We start from the raw sequence: 24,332 nt of genomic DNA, 5'->3' as shown, positions 1-24,332 counted from the left end.
CTCAACAGACTCCTGTCATCTGTTTCAGAGCAGAACCTGCCTGAATCACAATGTGGCTTCCGACCAGATCGCAGCACCATCGACATGGTCTTCACAGTGAGGCAAATGCAGGAAAAATGCCTTGAGCAGAACCTGAGTCTCTACATTGTCTTCATAGACCTGACAAAGGCGTTCGACACAGTGAACAGAGACGCATTGTGGGTGATCCTCAGCAAGCTCGGTTGCCCAGCAAAATTCGTCCAACTGATCCAGCTCTTTCATGTCGACATGACAGGGGAAGTCCTATCTGGTGGAGAGACTTCCGATCACTTTAGCATCTCCAAAGGTGTGAAACAAGGCTGTGTCCTCACTCCCGTACTATTCAACCTATTTTTCACCCAAGTACTATGACATGCTGTGATGGATCTAGACCTGGGCGTCTACATCAAATACCGACTGGATGGCTCACTATTTGACCTTCACCGCCTGACTGCAAAAACAAAGACAACAGAGAGACTCATCCTGGAAGCTCTCTATGCAGATGACTGTGCTCTCATGGCCCACCAAGAAAATCATCTCCAAACCATTGTGGACAGGTTTTCCACCGCAACAAAACTGTTTGGCCTGACTATCAGCCTCAGCAAAATAGAGGTGCTGTTCCAACCTGCACCAGGGAGGCCAACGAACCAGCCGTGCATTACAATCGACAGCACGCAACTTTCTAACGTCAACACTTTCAAGTACCTGGGCAGCACCATCGCCAACGATGGGTCCCTAGACCATGAGATTAATGCCAGGATCCAAAAGGCCAGCCAGGCACTCGGGCGGCTGCGCTTCAAAGTCCTCCCACACAGCAGTGTAAGCACTGCGACGAAGCTCAAAGTGTATAACGCAGTGGTCCTCAGCTCGCTCCTGTACGGTTGTGAAACATGGACACTGTACCGGAAGCACATGAAACAGCTGGAGCAATTCCATCAACGCTCTCTCCGGTCAATCATGAGGATCCGATGGCAGGACCGAATCACCAACCAGGAAGTCCTTGACAGAGCGAACTCCACCAGCATCGAAGTCCTGGTCCTCAAAACCCAGCTACGATGGTCTGGACACGTCATCCGCATGGACCCACAGCGGATACCAAGACAAGTATTCTATGGTGAACTGTCAGCTGGACTCAGGAAACAAGGCCGGCCGAAGAAAAGATTCAAGGATCAGCTAAAGTCCAACTTGAAGTGGGCTGGCATTACACCAGAGCAACTAGAACTCGCTGCCTCTGACAGAAGCAGCTGGCGAACCCACATTAACCACACCGCCACCACATTTGAAGATGAGCGACATCGATGTCTTGCCTCTGCGCGTGAATGCCGACACCAGGCCACAACCGCACCTCCCATAGCAACTGGTGTCCCATGCCCCATGTGCCACAAACTGTGCGCCTCAGCCTTTGGACTCCAAAGCCACATGAGGGTACACCGTGGATGAAACTGCACAAAGACAATAGTCATTCTCGATCACCGAGAGACTACTACTACATGTTCGCCAATCTGCTAGGTGTGAGCCGATACCTCAGAGTTGTTTTGATTTGCATCTCTCTAATTATAAGAGATTTGGAACACTTTTTCATGGGCTTATTAATACTTTTGATTTCTTTGACTGAAAATTGCCTATTCATGTCCGTTGCCCATTTATCAATTGGAGAATGGCTTGATTTCTTGTACAATTGATTTAGCTCTTTGCAAATTTGAGAAATTAGACCTTTGTCAGAGGTTTTTGTTATGAAGATTGTTTCCCAATTTGTTACTTACCTTCTAATTTTGGTTACATTGGATTTGTTTGTACAAAAACATTTTAATTCGATGTAATGAAAATTATTTATTTTAAATTTTGGGATTTTTTTCTGTCTTGCTTGTTTTAAAATTCTTCCTTTCCCAAAGGTTTGACATGTATACTATTTTGTGTTCAACTAATTTACTTATAGTTTCCCTCTTTATAGTCAAGTCATTCACCCATTCTGAGTTTATCTTGGTGTAAGGTGTGAGATGCTGATCCAAACTCAATGTCTCCCATACTGTCATCCAATTTTCCCAGCAGTTTTTATCAAATAGTAGATTTTGGACCCAAAATCTGGGATCTTTGGGCTTATCATAGACTGTCTTGCTGAGGTCACTTACCCCAAGCCTATTCCACTGATCCTCATTTCCGTCTCTTAGCCAGTACCATATTATTTTGATGACCACTGCTTTATAGTATAGTTTGAGATTTGGGACTGCAAGGCCACCTTCCTTCGCATTTTTTTGCCATTATTTCCCTGTATAGCCTTGATCTTTTGTTCTTCCAAATGAACTTTGTCATGTTTTTTTCTAATTCAGTAAAAAAGTTTTTTGGCAATTCGATGGGAATGGCACTAAATAAGTAGATAAGTTTGGGAAGGATGGTCATTTTTATTATGTTAGCTCATCCTACCCATGAGCAGTTAATGTTTTTCCAAATGTTTAGATCTAGTTTTAATTGTGTGGAGGATGTTTTGTAGCTGTGTTCATATAACTCCTGTGTTTGTCTCAGCAGATAGATTCCTAAGTATTTAATATTGTCTAGGGTGATTTTAAATGGAATTTCTTATTCTAATTCTTGCTACTGAGATGGGTTGGAAATATATAGAAATGCTGATGACTTATGCAGGTTTATTTTGTATCCTGCAACTTTGGTAAAGTTGTTGATTATTTCCACTAGCTTTTTAGTGGATTCTCTAGGATTGTTTAAGTAGACAATCATATCATCCGCAAAGAGTGATAACCTGGTCTCTTCATTGCCAATTTTAATACCTTCAATTTCTTTTTCTTCTCTAATTGATACTGTTCATGTTTCTAGTACAATGTTAAATAATAGAGGTGATAACAGACATTCTTATTTCACTTCTGATCTTATTGGGAATGCATCTAATATATCCCCATTGCAGATGATATTTGTTGATGATTTTAGATAAATACTATTTATTATTTTTAGGAAAGGACATTCTATTCCTATAACTTCTAGTGTTTTCAGTAGGAATGAGTATTGTATTTTGTCAAAGGTTTTTTCTGCATCTATTGAGATTATCATGTAATTTTTGTTCGTTTGCTTGTTGATATGGCAATTATGTGGATGATTTTTCTAATATTGAACCATCCTTGCATTCCTGGTATAAATTCCACCTGGTCATAGTGAATAACCCTTGTGATGAGTTGCTGGAGTCTTTTTGCTAGTATCCTATTTAAGATTTTTTACGTATGTTCATTAAGGAGATTGGTCTATAGTTTTCTTTCTGTTTTTGACCTGCCTGGCTTTGGGGTCAGCACCATATTTGTGTCATAAAAGGAATTTGGTAGAACTCCCTCTTTGCTTATTATGTCAAATACTTTGTATAGTATTGTGATTAGCTGTTCTTTGAATGTTTGATAGAATTCACTTGTGAATCCATCAGGCCCTGGGGATTTTTTCTTGGGGAGTTCTTTGATGGCTTGTTCAATTTCTTTTTCTGATATGGGATTATTTAAGAATTCTATTTCTTCTTCTGTTAATCTAGGCAATTTATATTTTTGTAAATATTTGTCCATATCACCTAGAATGCCATATTTATTGTGATATAATTGGGCAAAATAGTTTTTAATGATTGCCTTAATTTCCTCTTCATTGGAAGTAAGGTCTCCCTTTTCATCTAGGATCTTAGATTTCATCTAAGAATACCATTCATTTGGTATTCTTCTTTCCTTTTTTTATTCGATTGACCAGTATTTTGCCTATTTTGTTTGTTTTTTCAAAATACCAGTTTCTTAGTTCAATAGTTCTTTCACTTTCGATTTTATTAATTTCTCCCTTAATTTTTATTTTCTCTAATTTAGTTTTCTTTTGGGGATTTTTAATTTGTTTGCTTTCAAGTTTTTTGATTTGCATGTCCCATTAGTTAATGTCTAGCCTCCCCAATTTGTTAATATATGAACTCAAGGATATAAATTTTCCTGAGTACTGCTTTGGCTGCGTCCTATAGATTTTGAAAGGATGTCTCATCATTGTCATTTTCTTCAATGAAATTATTAATTGTTTCTATAATTTGTTCTCTAACCAATTTTGGAGAATATTATTTAATTAACAATTAATTTTTTATTTGGCTCTCCATGTACCCTTACTGATTATTATTTTTATTGTGTTACAATCTGAAAAGGTTTCTTTTATTATTTCTGCTTTTATGCATTGTTTGCCATGTTTTTATGACCTAGTACATGGTCAATCTTTTGAATGTATCATGTGCTTCTGAAAAGAATGTACATTCCTTCTTGTCCCTGTTTATTTTTCTCCATATATCTATTAACTCTATTTTTTCTAAGATTTAATTCACATCTCTTACTTCTTTCTTATTCATTTTTTAATTTTATTTATCTAAATTTGATAGTAGTAAGTTCAGGTCTCCCACTAGCATACTTTTACTATCTATTTCCTCCTTCAACTCCACTAATTTCTCCTTTAGAAATTTGGATGGTATATCATTTGGTGCATACATGTTAATTACTGATATTTCCTCATACTCTATACTGCCTTTTATCAGGATGTATTTCCCTTCCCTTCTCTTTTAATCAGATCTATTTTTACTTTGGTTTTGTCAGATATCATGATTGCAACCCCTGCCTTCTTTCTCAGTTGAGGCCCAATAGGTTTTGCTCCAACCTTTAATTCTAACCTTGCGAGTTACTCACTTCACGTGTAGTTCTTGTAGACAACATATGGTAGGATTTTAATTTCTAATCCACTCTGCTGTTTGTCGTCGTTTTATGTGTGAGTTTATCCCATTTATGTTCAAAGTTATGATTGCCACTTGTGTATTCCCCAGAATTTTGATATATCCTCTCCTAGTTCTGTCCTTTCTTCTTTTGCTATATCCTTTTAAACCAGTGTTTTGCTTTTTAATCAGTCCCCCAATCCCCACCCTTAATATGCTTCCCTTTCTGTTCCCTTCTTATTTTTTAGAGTGTATTAAGTTCCCTTCCCCTCTCTTTCCCTCCCTTTTTGTACTCCCTGCCCTCCTACCACCCTTAGTTTTCCCTTCTGACTTTCCCTGTAGAGTAAGATAGAATTCAATACCCCAATGGATCTAGATGCTCTTCCCTCTCAGAATTGGTTTCACTGAGAGTAAGATTTAAGTGTTGCCTATTAACACTCTTCCTCTCCTTCTTGTAATAATATTCTTACCCTCCCCTTCCCATGAGTCTCTTTGTGTGATAAAGATTATCCTATTTATCTTATTTCTTCACGTTTCTCTTGGTGCCATCTTTGATTCCCCCTCCCTTTTTCTTTTGTTGCTTATTATCTCATACCACTTATTACCCCAATCTCTTCCTTTGAATGATTCTTCTAATTACTATAATAGTGAATATAATTTTTGAGTTACAAATAACATTTTCCCCATATGTTAATATAAATTATTTGATCTTATTGTAGCCCTTAAAGGAGAAAGATTGAATAATAAAACATTTTTCCCCTTTTCCCTCTCTTATTTTTCGTGTTTCTCTTGATCTTTGGGTTTGGATATCAATCTTTCCACTTAGTTCTGGTCTTTTCTTTACAAATACTTGGAAATCTTCTATTTTGTTGAATGCCCATACTTTTCCCTGGAAGTATATAGTCAGTTTTGATGGATAGGTGATCCTTAGTTGAAGACCCAGTTGTCTTGCCTTTCTGAATATCATATTCCAAATCTTGTGGTCCTTTAGTATGGAAGCTGCCAGGTCTTTTGTGATCCTGATTGGTGCTCCTAAGTATCTGAACTGTCTTTTTGGCTTCTTGTAGAATTTTCTCCTGAGCTTGAAAGCTCTAGAATTTGACAATTACATTCCTGGGAGTTGTCTTTTAAGGATTTAGTGTAGAGGGTGTTCTATGAACTCTTTCAATGTCTATTTTGCCCCCTTGTTCAAGAACATCAGGGCAGTTTTCTTGGATAATTTCTTGTAGTATTATGTCAAGATTTCTGTTTATTTCTGAGTTTTCAGGTACACCAATGAATCTTAAATTGTTTCTTTATGATCAGTTTTCCTGTGAGATATTTTATGTCTTCTTCTATTTTGTCAGTCTTTTGACTTTGCTTTGTTAATTCTTACTGTTTTGCAAAATCATTAGCTTCCAATGGTCTAATTCTGGTCTTTAAGAACTAATTTTCCACTATAATATTTTGATTTTCCTTTTCAGTTTGGTCTATCCTGCTTTTGGTGGCTTCCAGCTGTTTCTCCAATTGGGAGTTCTTATCCTTTAAACTATTATTTTCTTTTTCAACTCTTTCTCACTTTTCTTGCCAGAAGGCTTCCATCTTTTTTGATAAGTTCCAATTTAAATTCTTCAAGAGCTTGTGGACAATTTCAATTTTTCTTGGAAGATTTTGGTGCATTTATTTGGATTTCTTCCTATATTTCCTCTGTAAAAAAATTTCCAGGGTCAATCCCTTCTTCTTGTTTTTCTTGGTGGTGGAAAGTTGTTCCTGGGCACTATTTGCCATCACTGTGGAGGTTTTTCCTTCCTTTTTAGTCAGAAATCTGAGTGAGATGGGAATTCTCTCTGTGTATGGAGTTATGTGAATTTCAAAACTACTCCACCCTACTCAGCATACTTTAGAAGATTTGAGTTAGCTATTTCCTGATTTGTTTTTTTTTTAAACATTAAAATTAAAAATTCTGATGTTTTAATATTCAACCATTCATACACCAACTCAGAATTGTTTTTCACAAAATTATAATTCTTTACTGGTAGTATTAATTTTATTCACATTTATACAAGTAAATACAATATCAGAGAAGCTAAAAACAATCCATTCTATTCTCTTAGAAAAGTAAAACCTGAAATTCACATTGCCAGAACTTGATGATTAGTCTAGCCTTTACTTCTTAAAATTTAAAGTGAATGCAGTGCTTTAAAAGGCGGGGTTTAGGGGTAGGGGGTGACAATTTTCCTTCTTTTTATTCATTAAAAGACCACATCCAATGCATGGTCTACTGAAATTGAAATAGGAAATCATGAATATCCTTTGAGTGCCCTTAAAATAGCTAAGAACTTTTTGTCACTATTATCAATAATAAAATGATCATTCAAAAGGTCTCTTGTTTAAGAATGTATAAGCATTTGTTTTTTTTTTTCTTTCCTAGAAAGAGCATTGGGGCTTAGAATATTTTCATTCCCTGAACAATTTCCAAGCTGTATAGATTATTTAAAAAAATAACAATTTGGAAGCTATTTCCTGATTTGTAACAATGGAGATACTTGGTCTAACAGAATCAGGTCTTGGGAACTCTACATTGTTCCACCCTACTTAGTTTAACAAGGTCAGGAATGTCTGCACTCATACTCAAGGATTAAGAAGATGGCCTCCAACAGACATGTGCATAAACAGCGGACAGACCCCCTAAGTCACGTTAAGCTAACATTGGTACAGATGAGACACAGGAAAGTGACATAAAACTGCCTATATAGGGCACGGCACTTCCTCTCTTCGGCCTTTTACCCAGAGAGGAGGCTCTGGCTGGCAGTGTGCTATGCATTCCAACATCTTGGCATGGCGGTAGTTATTTGTCTGGGTTTTGGTGGTGACTTTGCCCTTGAGCTAATTCAGGTTCAGGCTTCTCTAACTATTATAGTTTCCTCTTAGAAGGTGCAATATTGTATACACCTGTAGTTAGAAATTTTTAGGGCTATAAGATGATTATGTTAAATGATCAATTGGGGAGACTAGTCTCTCAATGATCATCAGGGGGGTTATAAAGATTAAATTAACTCTCCCCTGATTGTGAAAATGAAATTCTCTCCCCTGATTTGTGAAGATTAAATTAACCCCCCCTGCCCATTTTTAGATTTAATCATCAAAAATGTAAACATTCTACTTAATCATTAAGTGAGAGAGGTCTGTGACCCATGTATGCAATAGTGGGTGATGAATCAGAATCAAACTGACTGCCCCCTGAAAAGTCCTAAGCAAAGTTTCAACTGTAATTGATAAACATAAAATGGAGGAAGGCACAGGAAGTGATCCAAAAGAAAGTGTCTTTAAAAGGGAGTTACAACTTCCTGTGGGGGAAATCTTTGGAGAGTTCAAGAGTTCTTCATGCTTGGGACTTCTAACTTTGTTGTCTTCTGGAGTTCTGAGTTTGAGTTGGAGGCTGGTAAAGAATCTGCTGACTAGACCTGAGACCCCGTACCTGGTGAGACTGTCCTTGAATCTCTTCCTTTTTGACTGACACATGATGAGTGAAAAAGCTGACTCCTTTCCTTGATTTTTCTGAAGGGACTAGCCTCAGGAGAGAGGCTCCCTGCATCCTCAGGTTCTTCGCTACAAGGGCCAAGGCCTCTCTGGCTAAGAACTAAACTCCCCTGCCTGTTTTTGAGCCAGGGGTTGGAGCAAAATACTTAGTTCATGAGCTAGATATCTTACCCTATCCTCTCTCTCATTTTCTTACTTTCACTCTTTACAGTTTAGGAGCAAGGATTTTGCCTGAGGCTAGTTCTCGAATTTCAGCAGCTTCTGCTGTTTGCTGCCCTTCTCTGTGCTATCTTCCCACAAGAGCCCATGGTCTGTGCTCTTCAGTCTTCTGGGGTTTCAGGTCTAGCTGCTCTCAAGGGTAGGTCTTTGGTAGTCTTAATCAGCTGTCAAGGACCCAGAGGTGCCCCTCACTCACTCCAGAGGTATCTCCTCGCTCACTCATTGATTCTAGCATGAGCTGGCTCTGACTCTGGCTTCGTAGGTGGGGTGGGGAAGGGTAGATCAAATCACATTTTGGTGGAAGCTTTTTCACCCCCTAATAGTGTGGAAATGCCCAAATCCCACATAACTTCAATGCTGAGCCCTACTGTAGAGTCCCTTCGTTCATATGAATTTGGGTTTTTTGGTCTTTTGAGGTAGTCTATATCGGTAGGTGCTGAGAAGAGGAAGAGTTCTGTGTCTAAACTGCCGCCATGTTTACCCAGAAGTCCAGTGACTATAAATTTTTTTAAATGCTATATCTTTTCCTTTACTCTCTCTAAATTTCTATAAAAAAATTCTATGTCCATTTTTTCTTCTGATAGGGCCTTAATCTGGAGGAGTCTGGTTCTGCTTTTTTTTTCCTTTGCATCATAGAGTATTGCTACACTAAAAGTCTTTACAATCATTAGTCTTTTAACTGTAAGCATATATATAATTTGGACCCTAGATAACATTTAAAATGTCAAAAGGAAAAATTAAAATATATGGTTTTTAATTAAAGATAATTTAAAATTTTCTAATATTCTGTAAATGTAGCTAATAAGCTTGGTCCTTATAACTCTGATCCTGATGTTGAAGGTATAGTTATGTAGAAAGAGCTTTTAGAAAAACTATGAGCTCAGTAAAGAAGTTGAGTAAGAAAGAGAAGGTTTACTGGGAAGAAAAGGAGCACTGACTGACTCCTTTCCCTTTGACTGGACTATTCAGAGTTCACAAGTTTCAGTCTCTGCACCAAGTATAACATCTAGGATGAAAGAACTGAACCCAGCTAGATGCTGGGCTCATTCCCTCAGGCTTAGTAGAGTGTCACATACATATCCCTTCACCAGTTTCCACTTTTCCTCAATTCTCTGGCTGAGTACTTTTGCCACACAGAGTGTTGTCACTCTGTTGTAAACTGAGAAAGCTTGTCTTTTGAATCTTCAGGGCACTAAGAGGGATGCTAGAATGCAAAGTTGAAATCTGTTTCAAGCCCCATGGTAGCTTGTGCAGTCCTGCTGATACAGACATAGCAGGGAACTGGAAAAGAGTGCTAAGTAAATCTGTTAGGGATTATTAAATCTTCTCTACTCTTGGTTCATCAGATGTTTTCCTTATTTGGGTTCTTGCTATTCTGTACCATGGAGAATAGCTGAAATTACTTCATCTTTTGTATCCAATTCTTTTTTTGGAGGTTTGTGAGGTCACAATAATTGGAGAAAATGTCTAGTCCTCTTATCTTGTTTAACATTATCCTTGAGGTACATATAGAGTTTTCAGGGAAGACTAGAACCTCTGGAGTGAAGGCTTGCTGATCTCCTTTTTGGGCCATTCTCTTCCTGTAGTAGCTGCCCACCACCTAGCTCTTGCCTGTGGTTTCAAGAAACTGTAGCATAAGCAGTGGTCACACCCAGCAAACCATCTCAGCAGATTGGCTAAACCAGGATGAGGGTGACCACTAGACCTCAAACCTGTCAATGAGTTAGGAGAGTGTCTAGCTCAGGGAAGTGAAGTCCCTCCCCAGTGGAAGGGACAGAAAAGAAAGATTTATTCCAATGGTCACAAAGGTGGCTGAAGTAGGCACTGTGGAGTGCTTAGAGCTTACTCAGACACTGAAGAAGCCAAGGTCCACTGCATCCTGAGCCATCATCAATCTTGTTGACGTTTTTCTTGTCACCAGAGCTGGATGACTTTGGAAGAGAGTGAGTCTGATGACTTTGTGTAACTCTGCCTCACTTAAATCTAATTTATGTTTGAGATAAAAGACATTTTTGTGATGTCATTGTGGTCCTCTCTGAGTAGGAAGGATAACAACCAACCAATCGACATTGTCCTAATAACTAAATTATTTCTACCTTAGAGAAAGGTCATTGTCCTAATAACTAAATTATTTCTACCTTAGAGAAAGGTCATAATTGGCATAGTCCTACTCCTCCCATGCCTTCTGACATATCTCTATCTCCAAAATAATATGAAATAATATTTACGAGGTTCTAAAAGATGCTAAAAATGTTAAAATATAGTTTGAAATTAGCATTCTAAAACAATAGTCTATATTCAATTTCTTCTCAGATCACACCAGCCTAAAGATTAAAAAGGAAAAGACTCTTCCCTAAGATCTCAATCAATAACTCAATCCTTTTTGAGTAACAAAAGAAGGCACTCTTCCTGAGTTATTCAAGAGGCCAGCAGTTTCAGGAGATGGAGATAGCAAGGATCTAAGGAAGACATGTTTAGTTAATGCCCTTAATCTATTTCCCTAAGAAAGACCTCAGTTCTTGGCCTTTTACAAATTTAAAAATGGGAAAAAAGCTGAAAAAGGGTTTTAGACTAGAGAAATATTTCTTAATACTTCTAAAGAAACTAAAATAACGTTAGGTTGTAAAGCAGCAAAGTAGATGGAAATCCTTTTTTTTAATGTGATTAAACTCAACTGATAAAATCATACAAGTTTCCACTGAAACAACTGACAGTACCAAGCACTTTGGTGACAAGAACCTTCTTTTTCTTAGTGTTAAATAGATATAACTATAGCACCTGAAGCAGTAGTTGCCATGACATCACCTACTGGGATGGACTGGAAACATTGCTCTTCTAAATGCTCTTCGGACTGGTATTCTAGGCCGTTTCCCCTTAAAGTTTGGTGGGGAGGGGGATGGTCAAAGTGGTGGTGAAAATCAAGAATGACTCCACAGAAGAGATGAGAAAAAACCCATGCTACATATCTCTCTGAAGAAATGAAAAGTCCACATATGGCACATATTTTCAGATTTTTTTTTCATTTCTGCTACTTTTCCTTTCCTTTTTTCTTTGCCTTTTTAAAAATATTTGCTATGGGATATCTCTGGGAAAAAAAGAGGAAAGATACAACAGAAATCATGGTTATGTTAAAAAAAAAATTTAATGTAAAAAAGAAGTGTAACACCAGAAATTTTAAGTTACAATGAATCTAAATCCTTGTAAATAATTCAGCTTTCCTCCGAAGCTTAAATGCATGCTTTCTTTTAAACATCGGGATGTAAGATTAAAATTAATATCCAATAACTCCAAGCATTATATTTTATAAAGCTTATTAATAATCACTTGAAGTAGAAAAAGTACAAGAACAAAAGTAAAAACCTGAGTAAAACCATGTGAGAAAAATTCTCCTGCCTGGCATTCATCCCACCTCACAAACTGTGATCAAGGAAAAAAAGAGAGGGTGGAGCTACACTCAAAATACATCCTTCCTATATTAGCACATAAGGTGGGAAGGTACATGGGAAGCTGGGATTTAGAGTCCTGGGGTGCAAATTCCAATTACACAAGTAGGGAGAATCTTCAAACAAAATTACTGACAGCCCAAATTATACTTTATGTTAAACTTTATATCTATCTCTATTAAATTTCGGTCCATTTAGAAAATGGCTAAATAAACTGTGGTACACTAATGTAATGGAATATTATAAAGGAATCAAGATGAAGACAATGAGAAATTTTAAAAAATTATCTGGCAAGACTTTTATGAAATACTACAAAGTGAAAAAAGTAGAACTAGAAAAATGGATCACACTATAATCACTGAAGAAGAGTGAATGAGAATAGCCTTTCTTTCACAGACGATTATGACAAGGAATTAAGAATTTGCTATTATATTTTAGGTACTGAAATTAGTTGGAGTATAATTATGATATTTGATGATATTTCTAATATTGACTTCTTTAAAATTTGGCCTCTAGACATTATGGAGAAAAAGTACAATGTCCAACATACACATAGCAGGTGTTTAATAAATGCTTTGTTGATTTAATAAATGCTTTGTACGTCAAATTTGGGAACTATTTGAATTATCAAATCCAAAGTGCTAGATCAATGTAAACCTGGAAAGAGGTTTCTAAGAATGTGCTTATGGGGTCTCTGTGTTTGGTCTTCTTTTATTCAACATGCTTACCAAATTTGTAGATAATTGTACCTCCCAGTTTTCCCTATCTCCTCCAGGTAGGACAGTAAGTCAGGGCCTCATCCCTAAACTGACTGACACAGAAGCTTTAATTTGCTTCAGTTCTCCAATGTGGGCCAGTTCAACCTTCTTTAGTCAGCTTCACTCTTGGGAGAACCAATATCAGACTTAGTGTAGATACTAGGTTGGCTTTAGTCTTCCTATAATTCACAACTCCCATACCTAGCAATCCACCAGCTTTAGCATCCCCAGTAGCAAGGAAATAGGTATATGTCCCAACTAGCAGTTATGCCTCCCCATTTCATGTTAATATGTTGGATAACAGAATTGAACCGATGAGGTGGAATAAAGAACAAAAACTAATAAAAATCAAATTAATAGGAATAAATATGAAGTCATATTTTCTACAATGCATCTATTTTTAAAAATCAAGTTCATAAGGAAATACATGTAGTAGATACTGCTAGACTATTATCCATGTGAAATAGGCCTGGAGCTTTAGTGAACTCCAAGTTGAACTAAGGACTATCAATGTAACAGTAGCTGAAAAAGTCAATAATGCAAACTTATATGTCTACCAATGAAGTCTAAGTGGGTGATTAAAAGGCTAAGGATTGATGGGCAAGTTTTTTGGAGAAAGGCTGATTCTGGTACTCAATGTATCTGTGCAATGTAATGTCCAATGAGATTCTAATATAGAAAGTGTCTGGAGTATGGAAGATGATTGTCCTACTGTGCCCTACTCTAGTTGGGTCACATTTAATCAGTTCTGGAATTGTATTTTAGAAAAGACAAGGAAAAATTGGATGGAGTAGATCTAAGAGAGACCTGAATAGTCAAGGAGTTCCAAAAGTCATGGCATGAGAACCAGATGAACATTATGAAGAGAAGATTTAAAATGGGATGTGATTACAATCATCAAGAATTATAAGAGTTGCCATATAGAAAAAGGATTAAGATTCTTGTGCTTATCTCCCAGAGGCAGCACTAGGACCAACTGGTAGAAATTAAAGGAAAGATTTCTGCTTAATGTAAGGCCTTTCTAATTACAGTAGTCAAGGAGAAAAGTGGGTTACCTCAGGAGATTGTGAGATTCAAAAAGCTGCAAGACCATTAGAAATTTTGTAGATGAGATACAAGCTTCAATTAGGAATGACACTAAATGACTTCACAGAATTAGACAATTACAGAGTTTGAAGAGACCTCAAAGATCATCTAGTCAGATTTGTACCTGAATCAAAACCTTCCTATAACATCCTAAAGATCCAGCACTACTAGAAAAGCTCCAATGAAGGCTACCTTGTAAATGCTGTCCATTACACCACTTAAATCTCTTCCTATTAATGTTATAAGAATAGTTTATCTGATACTACTTCAGAATCTACAAAGCTTTCCTATTAATAAGTATTCTTTTGACACTATCAAGATGGGAAATCTACACTAAATACACACAAAATAGAATTAAGTGTAGTATTAACAACAATAAATGCAATAAGAGTTCAGAGAATACAAACAGTATGGCTGAGTCTCTCTAGTTCTTTATGGATTATGTTTCCCTCCTCTTTTCCATCTGCCTCTCTCTTTACCTCTTATTTAATTCATCATAATGTGGAACTGAATGACATTTTAAAATACTTGTTGCTTTAAGAAGCAAAGGAGGAAGTAATGCTGAGGGAGGTAAAATGACATGCCCAAAGGCATGCACACAGAGTAGAGATTAGAAGACAGGTCCTCTGACCCCAAATCCTAGACTCTTTCCAATGATTCATGATGTTCCTTGAATAACCTGGCATTATTAAAGCTTCCCAAACAATAAATAAAATAACTTATTCATCAAGAAATATATTTGTTGTATTTATTATAGAGAGGGACTAGGTCTATAATTTCACTGATATTAGGAATTCTCATACAAGGAAGCTCTGCCAATTCAGGTTGGCACCTTCTCTACAAGCTATGGTCTTAGCTGACTACAATGGACACAGTATTTATTAAAATATTGTATCATCAGTTCTTCATTAAAATCAAGTAATTATAATCATTTCTGTCTGTTCTAAAAAAAGCATTTTTTTTCGCTGCCTATGGGGCCCCAGCTAAAAATTTTTTGGTGGAGACTCAAAATGCTTTATATATACTCTCATTTTAGATTTTTCTAGCTTTATCCATTAAATCAGAAATTGGAACAATCTTAAAATTCAAATGATATGTAGTAAAGAGCATAATGGAGTGATCCCTTCAATATATTCAAACAACACACTTTCTTTTAAGGAACTTTAACAAAGGGAGAAATAACAAGAGTCACAGGATTAGATTCCAGATACCACCAACAACAAAAATAAAAGAGGTTATGGTGCAAAAAATATTAATTAAAATCATGTCACATGTTCCAGACAATACAAGAATTTTAACATGACTTGATGTTATAAAACAGTAAATTAGACAAAGTTATTTGTGTGGGTGTGCATGTGTGCTGAGGGATAGGTATGTATATGTTGTTGAACACACATCCACTATAGTTTTTACTTCAGACTTGTTTCTCTGTATTGGCAGGGGCATCACAAGTGACAAGGAGTTACAAAGGATAGCCAAAAGCCCTGGTTTCTTACTCCTTTTTCTTCTATCTGACCTCCCCAGATCTTTAAAGCTCAAGTGACCTAAAATTTTAATTTTTATCAAATCACTTATCTATTAACTATTCAGGAAGGCTTTCCAATTTTATAATTCACTTCTTAAAAGAAATAAGCTTTATGATTCAACCTATCCTACTCCTGTAACTTTTTAAGGAATCTTGACGTTTTAAAACATGACCAATTTCTTTTTAAATGAACTTTGTTACTAGAGGATTTATTAGTCAAAGCATTGCTGCCTTGGTATTTTAAAATAATTATGTACTACAAGCAGTCTAACACAGTTGGCCTGTTCTAGCAAAAGGACAGAGATAGATGCAATACCTATTCTGGAACTGAGACAGGGCTTCTCTCTCAAATAGAAGGATGAACTTATGCCAGTTTCAAATAGGAAGTTGTACTGGATAGCCTAAGATCCCTTCCAACTCTAGGATTCTACAATTCTTTGTCATAGCACAAAAACATTTTTTTTCCCCTCAAGGAACTTCCATTCTACAACATAAAACCAAAAATAACATTTTGTCTAAATAATGAGTTAAGATCCGAAAAGCACTTTGCATACAATATCTCATTTAATCCTCCCAAAAATCCAGTCAGATGCTATTATCCCTATTTTACAGAGGAGGAAACAAATCTATATACTGACTAGCATTACTTCAGACAGCTAAGTCCAGCTTTGAACTTGTCTTTCCCATTCCAACTTCAGCAATCTATTAATCAGTCACACTTCCCTGCCTAATTTCTGTAATACAGATAAGCAACCTCTCAAAGGAATGATTCTGTTGCATGAATACTATTTCAACCAACAAAAACTGAAACCCCTTTATGTCTTCTGAGTCAATTTAACAAGTACTATTGGGTCTCCCCAGATGTTAGTGCCTTCCCCTTTAACTTTAGCTTCCATCAACTCTCCCTCTCTCTCTAAATATGATTCTGTATACCTTATTATACATGCTTTCTCCCTCATCCTTTAGAAAGCAAGCTCCCTGAGGGCAGGATATTTTTTGTTTTTTTCTTTGTATTCTTCACACCTGACTTTGTAAGTGCTCAATAAATGCTTGTTGATTGATTGGTTAACTTTTGGTGATATGTGTGAAACTTTTTGAGACTGGTCTTCAAAAGCCAGTTTGTCCCTTAATAGAAAGCCTTTAAGATTGCTGGACTAACCAGAGTTTGTATTTTGAAGTTCAGGATCACTTCCTCATCCCAATGAGGAAAACACCATACTAAATACTCTGTCTAGGGACTGGTTAGTTCAGATGGTTTGAACATTATTTTCATAATGAGGCCAAGGTCATAAGCTTGATGCAAAGAACTGTTCTAAAGCCACACACTACATACACATATATACATACATTCCTCCCCACTAACTACCCAGGTAAGGATGCCGAAGACTCACTGCAAACCACCACAACACCTAGAAAAATTAAAGTACTGACTCATCATCAATATGGCATGTGATGACATTTTATTAATTTGAGTGGAAAAAAACATTATCAATAGAACTGTTATGCCAGAGTTCAAAGAACCTCTGAAATCGTGAATGGGGCCAATAGGAGATGAAAGGGGTTACTTATCTATCATCAGACACTTATTGAGGCCTACCAACTTAAGGAACTGTGATAAACCCTGGTTCCTTATAGAACTGGAAAGGGTTCAGCTATTAACCAAGTAACAATCAACATCACTTCACCACCCCTCCCTAGCACACACATGCAAGAGAAAGATCTTAACCACCGTTGCTCCAAAGTCCCCAGTAGCTTAAGTGCCACGGCCATATTCAGCTATGAGTGGGGGGTTTTCTGGTCATTAAAAACAAAAAACAAAAAACTTCCCGTTTTTGTAAAGAAAAGCAACTCTTGAGTTAATGTCAAACTACTGTTTAACAGAAACGCGCTGATTTTAGCAGCTGCCAAAAGAGCTGCCTCCTATCCCAGCTAAAGCTGGCCATGAGGCTGGGTGCCCCCACCCCCGAGAATGAGAGGGGAGTGTGTGTATGGGGGAGGAGGGGCGGAGAGGTGTCGATATCAGTCGCGGGTGACCTCCCATTCCTGAGTAACAGAAAGGATGTTGCCTGAGGACGCAAAACGCGAAAGTCCAGAAGGCCGGCCTCCGGACTTCAATATACCACTTAAACCTCCAGAACCCCCCCCCCCCCCACCTCCCCACACACACACACCCCGCCCCCATCTCGGATAACTTTCCCAAACCAATAAGAGCGGAGCAACAAATTTTTTTTTTTTGGGGGGGGGGCATTGTTAAGTGACCACGAGCACTGCAGGGCTGAAATCCTCACCACCCCAGGAGAAGGTGACCACGACACCCACCGGCCAGTCTTGGGGGGGTGCCCCCCAATAGCATCCGCAGGGCGTCAGAACAAGTTTCCTCGGAGAAACTGGACCCCCAAAAAAGGGGGAACTGGCCAGGGCCACAGTCATGGTCAGGGTCGCCTCCCTCCTTCCCGCCCCGTGCGCAGCCCAGGAGACCCTCACCTCTCCTGGTCAGGTTCCCCGTCGCCGTGATCGCGGTCCCCGGGGGGCCTGCCCCCGGCCGGTGCGGGAGGACGCCGGTGCAAGCGGCCGGGGCCGGGGCCGGCGTAGTCTCCCGGGGCGCCCCTTCCTGCTCTTGGGCTCCTCGTCTCTCCGCAGCCGCGGACTCCCGGCCGCTACCCCGTGGAGCGCGCCCGCCGTCTCCGCCGCGGCCCCTCAGCCGCCCCGGGCGGGCAGGCTGGCCGGCAGGCGGGGGAAGGAGGGGAGGGAAGGAGGGACGGAGACCGGCTGCGGGCGCCCGCGGGCCCCGGGCTCACAGGGGTCCGCGGCCGGCTGGGGTTACACGGAGGACGCCGCGCACTGGGACCCGGCTCCGCACGCCCCCGGGCGGCCGTGCCTCATCTTGCTCGTCTCCGCCGCCGCCGCCGCCGCCGCTGAAGCCGATGCTACCGAAGCCGCTGCAGCTCGTCCCCGCCGCGGGCTCGGCCTCGGCTCTCGGGCCCCCGCGCCGCTGGATCCGCCTCAGCAGCGTTGGGCTTCCATGGCCTCCGAAGCTCCTCCTCGGGCCAGCGAGCGGACGGGCTGCGGCTGGCGGCGCTCCTGACAACCGCGCTGGCAGCAGCAGCAACCGTTAGCCCGGCTCCCCAGCTCCGGCTGGCGGCTGGCGGCTGGCTGCTGGCTGCTGGTGCAGGGAGGAGGAGGAGGTGGAGGAAGAGGGGGAGGAGGACAGAGAAGACGGAGGGGGGCGGGGGGAGGAGGAAAGAGGAGGAGGACGAGGGACGAAGAGGAGGAGGAGTGGGGGAGGGGAGCACTGCAGGGCGCTCGGAGGAAGCTTCTCTGCCGCTCTCCGAGCCCGGACAGTCGCGCTACGAGTGTCGAGGCGTGTGTGCGAGTCCCCTCCCTACTTCCACGCGTCGTCGCCAGTCCCGCCCCCACTACAGCTTACCCGGATGCACCTTGAGAGCCACGTGGGTGTACAGAGTGTCCAGCGAGCCTGGGTGGTAACAGGGTTGTCGGAGGGCAGCTGCAGAGCCGCTGTAGAGCTGTTTTACCCTCTTCTCAGCTCTTCTCCCTACTCTCATCCTCCCACTTTTCCCCTCCTCCCTTCCCTTCTCTCTTACTCTACCTCTCTCCCTCTGCTTTTCTCTCTCCCTGTTCCTCTACCCCTCCCTTTTTGTCTCCTCCTTCCTTCTCATCTCCTTCCCCGGCTCCCCATTCATTCCTCTCCTACCTCTACACATCTCTCCCCTCCCCATCCCTTTCCTTCCGAACCCTTCTTCCTTTCCTCATTTCTCCCTCTTCTTCCCATCATCCTCCACCCCCACCCCTTCTTACATCCTCGTCCACCCCCTTTCCTCTTCTCCCTCTCCTTTCCACATCTCTCCATTCCCTCTCTCCCTACCCTTACCTGTCTCTGATATCCTTACCTTAATCTACTCTGTTCTTTCTGACCTACCTTCTCCCCTTTCCTCTCTCCTTCCCTTTTTCAATCTATTCGTCCATCATCTTGGGCATCATCTTCTCTATCCTCCTTTCCCTTTTAACCCCTCTCCCTTCCTTTTCCCTCCCTACTCATCTTACACTCTCACTTCCTATTTTCCTCCTCCTCACTCCACCCCTTTTATCCTCCCTATTCCTTTCCCCTGCTTCCTTTCCCCTTCTGTCCTTTCTCCTACTGTTATCTCTTGGGTGTGATAGAAAGCTTCTTGGCTCTGGAGTTAGAGGAACTGGGTTCTAATCTCAACTCTGATAGTTAACTACCTGAAATGAGAAACTTGTATTATAGATAGTCTCTAATGCTCCTTCCAGCTCTAAAATGCAGAACTATGAACCTTGCTGTAATTGGACTGCACCACACCAATTTTTCCCTGGAGAAAGTACTCAAGTTTGTTGTGATTTTCCCCCCTCTATTCTCACTTCTCCTGCTTTCTAATAGTAGCACAAAACCATTATTTAGGAACTTATAGTAATAATTCAAAAGAAGTTAAACTGAGAGGTAATGCTGGACCTATCAGCCAATTGGAACTGATTTTTTTTTGTTCCTCCTTTTAGATTTACTGACTAGCTCTTGTATTTGCATCAACTCGTTTCTTTCTTTTCTGGATACTAAATCCTCTAGATTTCTGGATACCAATCAGTTAACATTTATTAAGCACCTACTATATGCTACTCGCTGTGTTAAATGCTGAAACTACAGGGAAAACTAGACTGTCCCTGCCCCCACTCTCATTAGGAGAGCAGAAAAAAAACCAGTTAGATCAGTAATGTCAAACTCAATGGCTCCCTAGGCCCAATATTGACTTAGAAAATCACAAATTGACATTATATGTGCTATCATTTATTTTGTTAAACATTTCCCAATTACATTTTAAAGTAGTTCAGTTTAATCTGGCACCCAAGAGTTTTGAAACAGGTTGCTGGCCAGTGAATTTGGACTAGTTAATACATTAGAAGCAATGAATAACGGGCAGTCAATAAAATGCACCTGCAATATACTAGACAGTGTATTATACTAGAGATACAAATTCCAAAAAGAAAGACAGTCTCTGCCTTCAAGGAACTTGCAATCTTAACAAGAGTAAGAAAGAGTGCAAAAGTAAACTGAAAAGGGGGCAGAGCTAAGAGAAGGTACCCAACAAGAAGGCAGGATGGAGAATTCCAAAGGAATGCTGCTAAATGGAAAATTGGCAGCCATATTATTCCAGCTATTACCTTATTTTTAAGATGATGATATAGTGAAGTGCTAGACATGAAACCAGAAAGACCTAGTTTCGAGATTCTACAGATATAGTGACTTTGGAAATTTTATTTAATATTTCTTGGTTTCATTTCCTTATCTGTAAAATAAAGGAGTTGAACTAGATGGCCTCTAAAGTTCCCCCAATTCTAAATTTATGATCCTCTGATTATGGCTCATAGCCTCTCCATTCCCCCAACCCCCTCCAAAAAGAGATAGCATTTTGGTTCACATCTAGAGAAATACCTTAAGGCTATGATAGCAATACTCTCAACTCTCCTTATCCTCACTTCTCTACTTGCCAACCCACATAAAAACTGATAAGGGCAGGAATAAAGTACTACAGTGATGTCAGCCTCTGTGAAATGTGGATGTTTAATTAAGTAGCAAAATATCATCTTCCATTCTTTTTTCCCTCTTATTCAAGACCAGGTCTTCTAAGACATTTTGGGCAGAAGACACAAAAAGTTAAGGAGAAAGTCATGAAAAGAGAAGAAAAGAAAGGAGAAAGAAATTAGGACAAAGAGAAAGAATAAGGAGAGAAAAGCATATGTGGTAAAAAGTTGGTAGCATAAAATAATGGAGTTGAACTAATTCTTATATTTGAGGGGTACCATTATATATTACTCATGTACTCTTTAGTTGCATTGTATTTAGCCATGTTCCAGATCAAAAGAGGTATAATATAATCAATTAAATTCTTCTAAAAGTCCTGCCTGATCTAGTTTGGGAGAAACAGCCTAAGCCTTCTGCCTAAAATAGGCCTAGAACAGATCCTGAACTGTGAAAAGAGAAAGAAAGGGCATAATCTGGGCATTAGAGCCTTACCTTCACATACATACACCATAGATTGTCTTCAAATCACCCCCCTCCTCACCCTTCTTGGTGCAGGCTAGGTTGATTAATGTATTCAGACCTAAATCTAAAGAGGTGCTAGAGAAGTATTGACTAGCCTGGAGCAGCAAATGAAACTTCAAGAAGTAAATAAAACTGTGTGGGCATAGGGAAGAATGACAGAATGAGCTTATAGCTAAAGGAGAAGTAATAGCAGCTGTGATTTAAGAGGCCTATGGCCTGGAAAACATTTCAGTGGTACCAAATGTGAATGAAATCAAGGGATATGAAATCTGTAAATGTGGTTTAGACCTAAACCTGTTTTGTTTCCACTGGACATATAAAGAAAAACCATTCTTAACTATTTACTCAAGTGATGAAGGAGTCTCAACACAAGTGGGGAAATGCCAGACCAGTTAACACCAAGATGACAGACCTAGAAAATTACAAAAGACTGTGATGTTAATTTTTCTGAGCCAAAGAAAGATTCATAACTTTCTTTTGTTCTCAACTCTGACTAATTCACCCTTTCTTTTTACTCACACCACCACATCAGAATGTCAGTACTAGAATGAGTAGCAACCAGACTAGTCAAACCAAGAGAAGCCAGAAATGAAAACCTAATAGATACCAAGTTTCCAGACAGCATGGAATAAAAGCCAAGGAGTTCATTAATAAAAAAGAAGCTAAGTCCAGCCCAAGAAACTGGCATAGATGGAGAGATAAAAATTGGAAAAAAGAATTCAAGCCAACTCAGAACATGATGGAGTAACACTCCACCATGAGAAACAATGTGTATGAAGAATACAAAGATGCATGGGAAGACACATACTATTATTAAAGGGAGGTAAGGAGAACCAGAAAGACTACAACAATATAAAAAGAAATAACAAAAATGGAAATTGAATGCCATATAATTATAATAAGCTTGGCTCAAAAGAAAAGAGGAGAAAATAACCCTTCTTTGCAGATCTAGGGAACTTTTGGTGTGAAATTATTTCTAGTATGAGATTTGGTTAATGTATTCGGTTGTTTTGCTGAGCTGCTTTTTTACTCTTTATTCTTTGTTACAAGGTACAGCTCTCTGAGGAGGAAAGGGCAGAGGGATATATTTGGAAGTGAAAGTGATATAAAAACCAAAGATACCAATACATTTTAAAAAGAAATATTTACAAAGATTCAAGAATTTAATGTATAAATTTGTTTTGCACTATACATATTTGTAACAGGTTTTTCTTCTCTTCTCCTTGGGTGGGAGAGAGTTTAGAACTGAAAAAAGTCTCTGTGCTTTAAATCTCTCTCTCTCTCTCTCTCTCTCTCTCTCTCTCTCTCTCTCTCTCTCTCTCTCTCTCCATATATATATGTGTATATATATATACACACACATACATACACATATGTATACACACACACACATAAATGATTACAAACAAACCAATGCCCCAGGTATGGTGTTGGGCAACACCATCAGAGTCTGAGTATGATTCTAGACAACAAATAAAAGGGAATGGCCACAAGACTGATGTGTTGACCCTGATCCAATGTCTGCTGAGCTCTTTATGTCTGTTCTATTTGCAAGGCCAGAACAGGGGTCATGTTGTGGACAAAACTGAGTCAGTAGTGGGGATCAGATGATATATCTGATGGCCACAGTAGAGAGTCTAGAGGGAAAGTAGTAAGAACAGAGAAAAATCAGTCCCAGAAAAAAACAGTTCAGCTCATGTAGAGAAAAGGAATTCCCTCCTTAACTTCTTCACCACTCCCAACAGGTCCTTTATGACCCATGGGAAAGTTACCAGATTGGGCTGTTTCATATGACCATACCCTCTCCTACGTAGTCCAAAATGGAAACATGCTTGCTCCATCTTTCATATTCAGAAGAATAGAAAGAGAAAATTTGATCTCTTTTTGTCAGCTGTTTGTGAGTTGCAACACTCCCTATTTATTCCTGTCATACCTAAGCCTCTAGTCTCCCTACAATAAGAGTTTCAGGACATTCAGTGACCAGAGCCATTGTTCTGGCCTACCCAAAGTGATATCTTATTTCTTTAATTTTCTTAGGTTACTTTATTTGAACTTTTTAAAATCATTTTCTGATTGTGCAATTTATCTTGCTTCTCTGCCCATTATGTTTTAGAAAGATTATAAACTCCTTGAGGACAGGGACCATTTTGTTTTTCACATGTACATAGGAAAAAACAATATTGTTCATTGTAGTTGGACTGTAATAAATGCATGTAGATGAATATTTCTTCACCAAAGATTTTAATTTTTTATTCAAGAGGCAGTTAACTCAATCTAAGAATTCAGAACCCACTTCTTCAAGGAAATGACTTCATTAAAGAAGTGGATCCAAAATTCACCAGTAACTAATTGTATACTTTAGGTGCCCATCAGCTAGGGATCAACTGTGACAAGTGGAAAAGATGAGAAAAAAGACATGCGTATTGTATACCTTCAAAATTTAAAAAGTTGAAACAGACTAGAAATGACAATTAAAATAATTATCAAGTTATCAAAAATGCTGCATCAACACCAAGCCAAAAGATCTTTCTATAACAGAACCTCAGAACTAACCTATTAACTTTATCAAAGGCATTCACCACTAAGTAATATGCATATCACTTCCAGGATAAGGAAAAACTGTTGATCTAAAATTATAAGACCATCAATTATATTAAGGCACTTTATATATATGTATATAATATAAAATATATGTATAAAATATAATATAATATAATATATATAAATATATATATTTAAAATCTGATAGGGTATTACAACATACACATGACTAAATATGACATAAAGTATAAAGTTTATATAAAATGGAAGGAACAAGAAAAGCTTCTTAGAAGAAGTATTCCCTAAGATGGCTCTATAGGTTAATAATGTACCAATTACTTGAATAGGTCATAAGTTCAACCTACTCTTCTACCCAGTAACTGTAAGTGGTAGATCAAGCTCACCAATATATTCTGATGAAGTAGAAGTCAAACTAAAA

General features: G+C 39.0%; 1 protein-coding gene across 2 annotated transcripts in view; it reads right to left on the bottom strand.

Moving 5' to 3' along the window:
- Positions 1-17,899, bottom strand: part of GALNT1 (polypeptide N-acetylgalactosaminyltransferase 1) — a 166,808-nt gene extending 148,909 nt beyond the window's left edge. The window contains exon 1 of one of the 2 annotated variants that reach the window (XM_056824357.1): positions 17,761-17,899. The gene's annotated coding sequence lies outside the window, so the exon portion shown is untranslated. The remainder of the gene's footprint in view (positions 1-17,760) is intronic. The other variant, XM_001362832.4, reaches the window with a different exon arrangement.
- Positions 17,900-24,332: the final 6,433 nt, after the last annotated feature.

Source organism: Monodelphis domestica, chromosome 3, assembly GCF_027887165.1.
Source record: "Monodelphis domestica isolate mMonDom1 chromosome 3, mMonDom1.pri, whole genome shotgun sequence".
NCBI classification, from domain to species: domain Eukaryota; kingdom Metazoa; phylum Chordata; class Mammalia; order Didelphimorphia; family Didelphidae; genus Monodelphis; species Monodelphis domestica.
Note: the sequence above shows the minus strand (reverse complement) of the source record. Positions and strands in the feature narration are given on the sequence as shown.